The following is an 8,472-nucleotide window of genomic DNA, read 5'->3' on the forward strand; positions in this document are numbered from 1 at the left end:
ACCTCTTCTCTTCTTTAAAATCGCATCTCTCAAGTGAGAAGAAAAGGCCCCCCCTTATTTTTCTCATTGCGGTGGGAAAGCAAGGTATTCAAGGACCCAAGCTTGGGGCATTCCCTCATGGCATGTGGCCCCTTGCATATTTATTTAGCACCCACCTCTGGGCACATATGCTTTCTTCTTCTCCTCGTAGTCCGGCCTACCATCGTTTGGCTTTCCATCACCACCCTTGGCAATGGCTTTTCCCCCCTGTCCTTGATGTTTTGGATGTGATCTTGTTCAGGCCAGAAGAGTTCAGAGTCTAATCGCAGAGAACTCATACCGTCCCTTGAGCCTATAGATAGAAGGTAGGCCTAGACTTTAAGGTGAATACGTCTTTCTGTGATCTTACGGTAGCGAGTTTCGGTAAGTTCAGTAAGTGAAGTGACGAGCGAAGGTGTACAAAGTCTATGACTCACACGCTTAGGCGGGTTACGGGACTTTGTGATTCTTTCGGACAAGATTGCCTAGATTGATCAGATTCTCTTCCTATCTATTCATAAGACAAGATCAATCAAGGAATCCAGAGGCAGGGCACTTTATTCCGATATCTCCCCCCGAGGTTGAGGTAGACTTCCCTATCCTTAAGGATAAAATAAGATCTCTTGCTTTGCCCACAAGCCCTACTAGCGTAGCAAGTCTGGTCGCAGGTGTGTTGTTCGTTCTAGCGATAGGCTCCAAGCGCGATTCTGATTCTAAATTAGGTTTTCTGTTCTGGAATGAATCTGTTCTAAAGAAAGACCTGCCTATACTGAAGAGGGGCTGGTTCTCTTTCTTGATAGCATGGCGCTCGCATTTGATTTCTATTTTGCTGGGTACCCTTGACACTTGGCATTGCTTCCTTTCATCCACGAGGAGGGATAATAGTGATCTCTCAGCGGCGAAAACTCTATGTTCTTAGGTATAGTTCTCTGTTTAGCGAAAAATCCCTCATATTATCCAAATATATAAATCTTGGTAAAAAGAAATCGATGTATGTCTTTGTGTTCCACCCAGCTATGATGCATGACAGGAGAGAGCGAACACAAGCTCAAAATTAGCCTTCTAAGCAATCGAGCACCAAAGCCGATCTTCCTGACAGGCCGCATCCTCCACGGCCAACTCGTCAGCAAGTAAAATCAAAAGGCACTGCCTTGATCCACTTGGCAAGCATCTTTCAAAGTTTCTTTTAACGAGTCTCCCACACTCCTTCTACCGGTCTAGCACACCTCTGATGGATCTCGCCTCGCTCCTTCCTTAGCATTAGCGGGTTTCGGTTGTATGATGGAAGTGGGGAGATCTCGCAGAGCAGCATATTAGTTTTTAATAAATTGCCAGCGGAGACACAGCTCACGATGAGAGTTTGTTGTTGAAGCACTTTTCTGCCGGGTGTCGCATTCACGTGGTATACACGCCTCGCGCCGAACTCGATCAATAGTTGCGCCGATATGGTAAATGCCTTTAACCGAAGATTCTATTCAGTAGCCCGCAAAGTAACACCCTATATGGAGCTTGCGGCGACTAAGCGCGGGGCGAACCTTTTGAGACCTACTTGGCTAGGTGGAGGATCTGAAATACAATGTGAAAAGGAAGAGGAAGAAAGCGAGTGGCTTTACTGATTGAAGTGCTGGTGGCTTGTTTGCTTTCCTGTTTCTGGGAGCAGGATTCTTAGAATTAGGGGAGCCTAAGGGACTGAGAAGGAGGAGTAGGAAAAGGAGGTAAGGGATTGGCATTGCTATTCTGGCGGAAAAGAAACGACTCCTTGCCCCCTCAAATCCTACCCTTCCCGCCGTACTAGCAACCCGGTCCGCTTCGAGATCAGTTCAATCAGCGGCTAAGTCCGCTTAAGTACTAACTTCCGCTCCGCGGTAAGCATGCGAGTCAATTAGCCCCTTGACCACAAGATCTTACAAAGAACGGGAATGCGCGCCAAGAGGAATATCAGAAACAATCTAAATAGTTGCTTCTCCGTAGCCTTCTCTGTATCCGGTTTTCCTAACTCAAGATATCGAGGAAAAACGGCGGGCTAGTCTTAAACTCCATCTTAATCTCTGGCAGCATTTCCCGGCCTACTAGAGCATAGGAATGAGGGACGGAATCCTATTCAACAGCTTAGCCTATAGCTTCTAACGGATAAGATTCAAAAGTAATCAGAGTGTTGAAATAGATTAAATGGAAAGATCAATTCTGACTTCCTGGCCTTCGTTAAATCCCATCCTGTGATTGATCAGCAAGGGATGAGATTATGATTCCTTCCGGAAATCTGTCTTTATATGATTTGTTACCAAGCCCTACAGAGTGAAATATTAGTAGGTAGCCTCTTACCCTTTAGAGAAGGATGTTAGGGACGAAGTCTCAGCCGTTGAATAGCCTATAAGCACAAGAACGAAATCTAGCAATTGAGCTTTGACAGCCTCAGATCTTATTGACTATTGCAATTTACCGTGGAATCTATTCCCAGGCGCGTTAGAGAGTAAATGCAGTAGGCTATTACAGCTATTAGACTGAAAAAAATCTTAGTGTGGTTAAGCCCTAAACAAAAATGCAGAAGTTGTCCCATCTCCGGTTCTTGGTAATGCCATCTGTCCTTTTGTGCCTCATAGGCTGGCTCCAATAATTGCTTGTCTAAAGACTAGATGCTGGTAATGCTGAAGTACAGTAAAGTGCTCCTCCCCAGGTCCCTCTTGTAATGACATGCGTCAACTATCGATGACCTGCCTGAAGTCTTCTTCCAGCGCTTCATAGTCTTTATCGTACACCAGTAGAGCTGCTCATCAAAAAGGTTTCCCAAGTCGTGTTGCAACCAGATGACTCCATCTCTCTCTTGTATTGTGTCTTGAATCCTCAGAATCGGTGTCTGATGGTCCTCATCTCCGCTGGAATATTAACTTAACGTTTTTTTTGGCTTCCTCCCTGGTACTGTATGGGCCGTCTTACAAGTGCAGGGTAACACCCTGGGCCGGATCTACTTCATCGACTGTGTGCTTGCCGCCCAATCCTTCCCAACTCTGGCCGCCTGTAGCTAATTCCGAGTAGCGTCTCGTAAGCACCTTCGTGCTGAGCCGTCAGAGCACAACACAAAAGTTGATGCTAAACTAAAGGTGCATCAATGGATACCTTCTGCCTTTGCTACCGACGGGCTATTCCCTTCTAAAGAATTTCATCCTTAAGCTGGATAGCCTTTCTTTAGGCTTAGTTAGTTAAGAGTACTCCCCCCTTGCTTTTGAGAGCAGTCCAATACCAGTTGATTCATTAGCAGGAAGAAATCCACTACGCTTTGTTTGATCCTGTTATTCATTCTTTACTTTAAGGCGGGTAAGATGCTAAGAGAGGAATCACTGCTTATCCATCAGATGTGACTTAACTACCTTCCCAGAACCCAGAGCATAGCCTTAGACTGATTCTTCTACCCTTCGTGCCTTCCCTATTTACTCCATGAATTAGCGTCGACCTCTCTTTTCAGCGTAGAAACTTGCAGGTTCGGGAGCTGAATCATCGTAGAAAAAACAAAAAATCCTCATGGAAGAAGAGTTTTAGCCAATGGAAGATCCACCATGGCTGGTGGAGAGATTGCTAATTCAATTCGATCGAGACAGCTGATGAGCCGAACTCCGACCGAGATGTATTTCATTTATCCCAATTCCGACTATACCTACCGGACTTACCGGAATGACTAAACCTGTCAAGTGACGCCCCCTATAGACGACGTAAAGGCGTCGACTCCGCAGGGCTGGAATGAGCTAGTATAACCCGGGGAGCTAGAATGACTGGACTAACTGGAGCTAGACTTTTTCACTCTTTCTTTATTCTATAACGTATTTCTTGGTCCTATTCTGTACCGCGGGATCAGTAAGAAATCCATCTATGTCTAAAAAGAAGGTTCATTTTTTAATGGACCGAGGAGAAGATTAGACTCACATTTTGGTTGGATGGAGCCATGCGCATGATTACCCTTGAAGGCACAGGGATATGATACCAGTAAGAGTAAGAAGTACTTTTTCCCGCCTTCCCTCTAATCCAGTTATCCGACTTCGGATAGCTCTTTTCCCTCACCAAGGACTACTTGCCCTAAAGACCCGGCCCTTCTTACTGTTCTCGAATCCCCTATTCGCATTCTTTATACGAAAGAGTTAATCCGATCAATAGCAAGTGTGCTGTGGGACTGATAGACTTTCCAGGGAAATCCCCTCACCTCAGAAGCTGTTTTCGCTTTATCCGCTCTTTGAGCTGCTAGAGAATGCCCTGCTATTGACTCAGCTGGAGGGCAGGATTGGGCACATGAAAGAGGTATTACCCGCTACGCCAGCAAAGGTACCCACAGACAGAAGAAAAAGGGGAATCCGGTTGGATCGAATTGCTTCTTTTCAAAATCAAATGTAGATGGAGAATCTAGGTCGTGAGGCTCATCGACGCAATACAATGGTTGATATACTCTGTGCCGGAACATGCCCTGTCAGAGTGCTTGCAACCTCTCGCAAAAGTTTATGGAGGTGTTTTGATTCTCCATGACGACTTTGGAGAGGCATTTGGTGTGAACTTTCAGAGGGCATCTAGTAGGGCTGCGGGTTTCCATGGATTGTTGGAGATTCGTTGTTCTGATAATCAATTTTAGAGTAAAATAGTAGGCCCTTGGTCCAGGAGGCACATACGGACAAACCTTTAAGAATGACAGTGCTCTTGCTATAGAAATGCTAAGCGTTGAAGAAAGACAAAGCTTTGCATTGTCCATGGAGACTAGGGGAGACATCAAGAGTGATTACCGTCAGATTACCAACCGTGGATAGTGTCTCGGCGTATCTTGAGAGTGTTCAAGATGAAGTGGCTGCTGTTCTTATTGCCAAGAGGACACTCTTGCGAGCCAAAAGCTCCAATGATGTATTTGATATGCGAATAACAATTGACGAAAGAGTTCAAGATATTGCTATTGCTATGTTGTTTGGCTCCCAAATGCCCAAATCAAAGCTTTATCGGTTCCCGAAAGACATAGTCTAATTGCTTTCAACAATCGATTCTCTCCTTAAGGAAAAAAAGTTGCAAAAAGAAAAACCAGGGTGGGCTTCGTTGGTAAGAAATTGATATCAAGTGGATTGAATCAAAGAACGTTTCGAGAATGCGCATTAGCAAACCTCGGCTTTCGTCGAAGTCTCGTTTGGAGATGATACCGTGGAAGGACAATCTATCGATTGAGAGAAGCATAAGTAGCCAATATGTAGAAGCACTTCGTGCCAGTAGCAAAAGCATTGGATTTCACCTAAAGATCAAAGTTACTTCTAATGGATAGTGGATCCCAGGTATCCTTTACCAATGAAGGAGAAAGCGCCTTTTGCTCGCTTATAAGATAAGGTTATTGATGAGATCGGCCGCTTCGATCGTTGTCTTTCAATTGGGATCACTCTCAGTCTCCTTGTGCTTACGGGGCTGAATAACTTTATTGACAAATTTTTTCTCACGAGTTTACCCACTACTATGTCTTGGATTATACCTTATTCATAGTTAAAGTTAACTTCCTGCGGATTGCTCTTCAGTTACCTCGATCTTTTCCACGTAACCAAATCCCATTCCTTTTCTATAGCTTCTGGCTTTTTGGCTCTGTTTTACCCGAATTAAAAAAAAAACAACCTCCAAGCCCGCTGTTTAAGCCGCTTTTCTTTAAAGCTTCATCAACTGCAACAAAAAAAAGAATCTATAAAATTCCTCCTCCGCCCCGGAATTATCCAGACCTAAAAAGATGTCCTTTTCAAACATTTCTTTTCTATTTGCCAGCGAGCTTTCTTGATTGGCCTTTCTATAGGTCTTGTTCCCGACTTGTTCTTCTTTCGCCTTTCTCACCTTCTTCAAGAACAAGAACCCTGTCCCTTTTCTTATAGGTCTGAGCTTAGAAGCAGGGATATGGATTGGCCATTCAGACAGAGTTTCCTTTGCTTTTTGTTTTTGTAGGACGTGGTCTTCTCCATAATAATAATTTAGGGTGGGGTTGCGAGCTCCTCAAACTCTTTTCCTGAGTGACTTCACGAGGAAAAACCTCTGGCTGGCTTTGGAGTAGCAGGGGGGAATTATTCTATTTACATCTAAGTGGTATTTTTTTTAACCCAATCCTACCTTCATTTATAATAGAATAGGTTATTTTGCCTGGAAAGCAGGTATAAGTTCAGACCCTCTTTACTATAAATAGTAATGAATTAATTGAAATAATTAATCCATTTACTGGTCCCGTGGATCAACATATAGGTGGCTCCAGCACAGGACTCGTTGATGGCAATACGGCTGCACAAGTACTCCAATCTGCGGCCTCAGATGATTAGGCGGGGGCAGGATTCGAACCTGCAGTTTTCAGGTCATGAGCCTGATGAGTTGACCAATTCCTCTACCCCGCTTCTTCCCCGTTTCCTTCTCTTTCTCTTACTATTTTGATAGAGGAGACAGCCCACACTGAACACCAACCCAATCTCGACAAACTACTAGGTGATTCAAGTCGCTTTCTACGGTACGATCCGCAAAGACCTTTCTTCTTTTATGAAATTTTCGGGACCCTAAAATGCAGCAGTTCTCTTATATACGCTATATGTGGCTGCTTCTTAAATAGCTTGGCTTTAGTCCCTATGTCCCGTACCCATTACCTTTGGGTAGGGAATCCACAGGAAGAAGCATGAAATCACCCGAGGAATGCCTCTATTTATGCCTGGCCGCAGGTTTCATCATTCTTTATTTTAGCTCGGTATTGAGGAAAGAGGGAGCAACTTAACCCACCCAGTCTGCATTCCTTTAGGAAGGAATGCTGGAAAGGAAAGCACTTGGAACAGGCCGTTGGCTTTAGGAAGAAAGCCCGACTTCGAAGCTCAGCTTAGCCCAGGACTTTGGAATAGAGCGAAGGAAAAGCGCCCTGGATCTCTCGATCCAGAACTACTAGGAGGGGAGGGAGAACCTTATCCCATGACTCACTTTAGTCATGGAGGGCTGGCAAAGAAAAGTCACTTTAAGAGCTACCAGGGCAGGGAAGGTAGTCAGCTTATTAACTGGAACAAACCAACTCCATTGGGCAAGTGAGGGTTAACCCCCTAAATCCAAGTCGGGGGGACTTCCTCAAAGATCAAAGACAGGATTGGGAAGACCGGACGTTAAGAGAGAACAAGGGATAAGAACTAGCGTCCGGAGATAACAATAGAGGCCTTCAAACTTACACGATGTTGGGGGATAAAAGATAGAGGATAAGACTTCTAACGATCCTTTTAAGATACATAGATTATCCTACATGCCCATAGCTATAGCTACAGGAGCTAATAGAAAGAGAGGGATACGAGCCTCTTTTCCAAGCGAGCCATGGGAGTCTACGTTTGCGTGGGGCCGGGTACCACACATATGTGGTGAAAGCCGACTTGCCTTTTCATCTAATTCGTCACTGATATAAGCACGTGCTAATATCGTTCTGCCCTTCGGGGACCACCCCTCTTCCTTTCTTGTTTTGGTTAGGTTGACCAGAAGTTTTTCTGCCAACTTCTTACCAACAAGGAAAAATGATACAAAAGCATCCCGTCTAAAGATTGGATGACCTTAGTACGGTTGAATTACGCATCAAGGCGCGTCAGCCTTAACGCCCTAACTAACTAGAAATATCTTATGAGAAGAAAGGGCTTTCTTTCTATATTGGTAAAATTTATTTATGCCCGAAGAATTTGTAGGGTTATCGCCCGATAATGTTAAATTGATTCAAAATAAGGTAAAGACTGGTAAGTATACTCTGTCTCCATTTCCACTTAAAGTATTTTCTAGTAAAGAAAAAGCACCTAAGAATACATATTTTATTCATATTAATATAGATAAATCAACAGTTTATGGATGTTTATATCCTATTCTGGAAGATCATATTGTTATTACTGCGCTTGGGCACTTGCTTAATAGTAGATTGATATCTCTTAATATTCCTCATTCCTTATCCTTTGGATATAATCAGTATCCTAGTTCATATTTTGCACATATTTTATCGTCGATAAAGATACCTGTTTCTAGACTTTACAAAATTAACATGTTACACTCTCTATTTAAAATTAATAAAGAAAGTCTTTTGACTATGCTTGAACCAATAGTGTTAAGTTCAGATATAATGCAGTTAATCAAATCTATCCTATATATGCCTATAACACTTTATGGAGAGGAAGTAGACTTTTTAAATGATTTTATTACTCCCTCCGGGTATTTTACTACTGTTTTACTCAATTTATATTTAAATCAATTGGATATTAAGTTTAATTTGCAATTTCCTTCTTATTCTTATGCCAGGTATAATGAAGAAATTATAGTCACAACTTCTAAAAACAATTTGTTGTTTGAAAATTCACTTTATGGTTTATTTGATGATTTGAATATGACAGGTAATATTATTTCGGTTTCACCCGGGGATGACCCTATCACTTCCACTTATGGTGGTGTTTTTAGGGTCTGTACTGATGGTATAGTACAAAT

General features: G+C 43.1%; 1 non-coding gene across 1 annotated transcript; it reads right to left on the reverse strand.

Moving 5' to 3' along the window:
- Nucleotides 1-6,315: 6,315 nt before the first annotated feature.
- On the reverse strand, nucleotides 6,316-6,389 carry TRNAM-CAU (transfer RNA methionine (anticodon CAU)). The gene has a single exon. It is a non-coding gene; the product is annotated as a tRNA-Met (tRNA).
- Between the last annotated feature and the right edge of the window lie 2,083 nt (nucleotides 6,390-8,472).

This window comes from Arachis hypogaea, unplaced genomic scaffold, assembly GCF_003086295.3.
Source record: "Arachis hypogaea cultivar Tifrunner unplaced genomic scaffold, arahy.Tifrunner.gnm2.J5K5 arahy.Tifrunner.gnm2.scaffold_22, whole genome shotgun sequence".
Taxonomy (NCBI): Eukaryota; Viridiplantae; Streptophyta; class Magnoliopsida; order Fabales; family Fabaceae; genus Arachis; species Arachis hypogaea.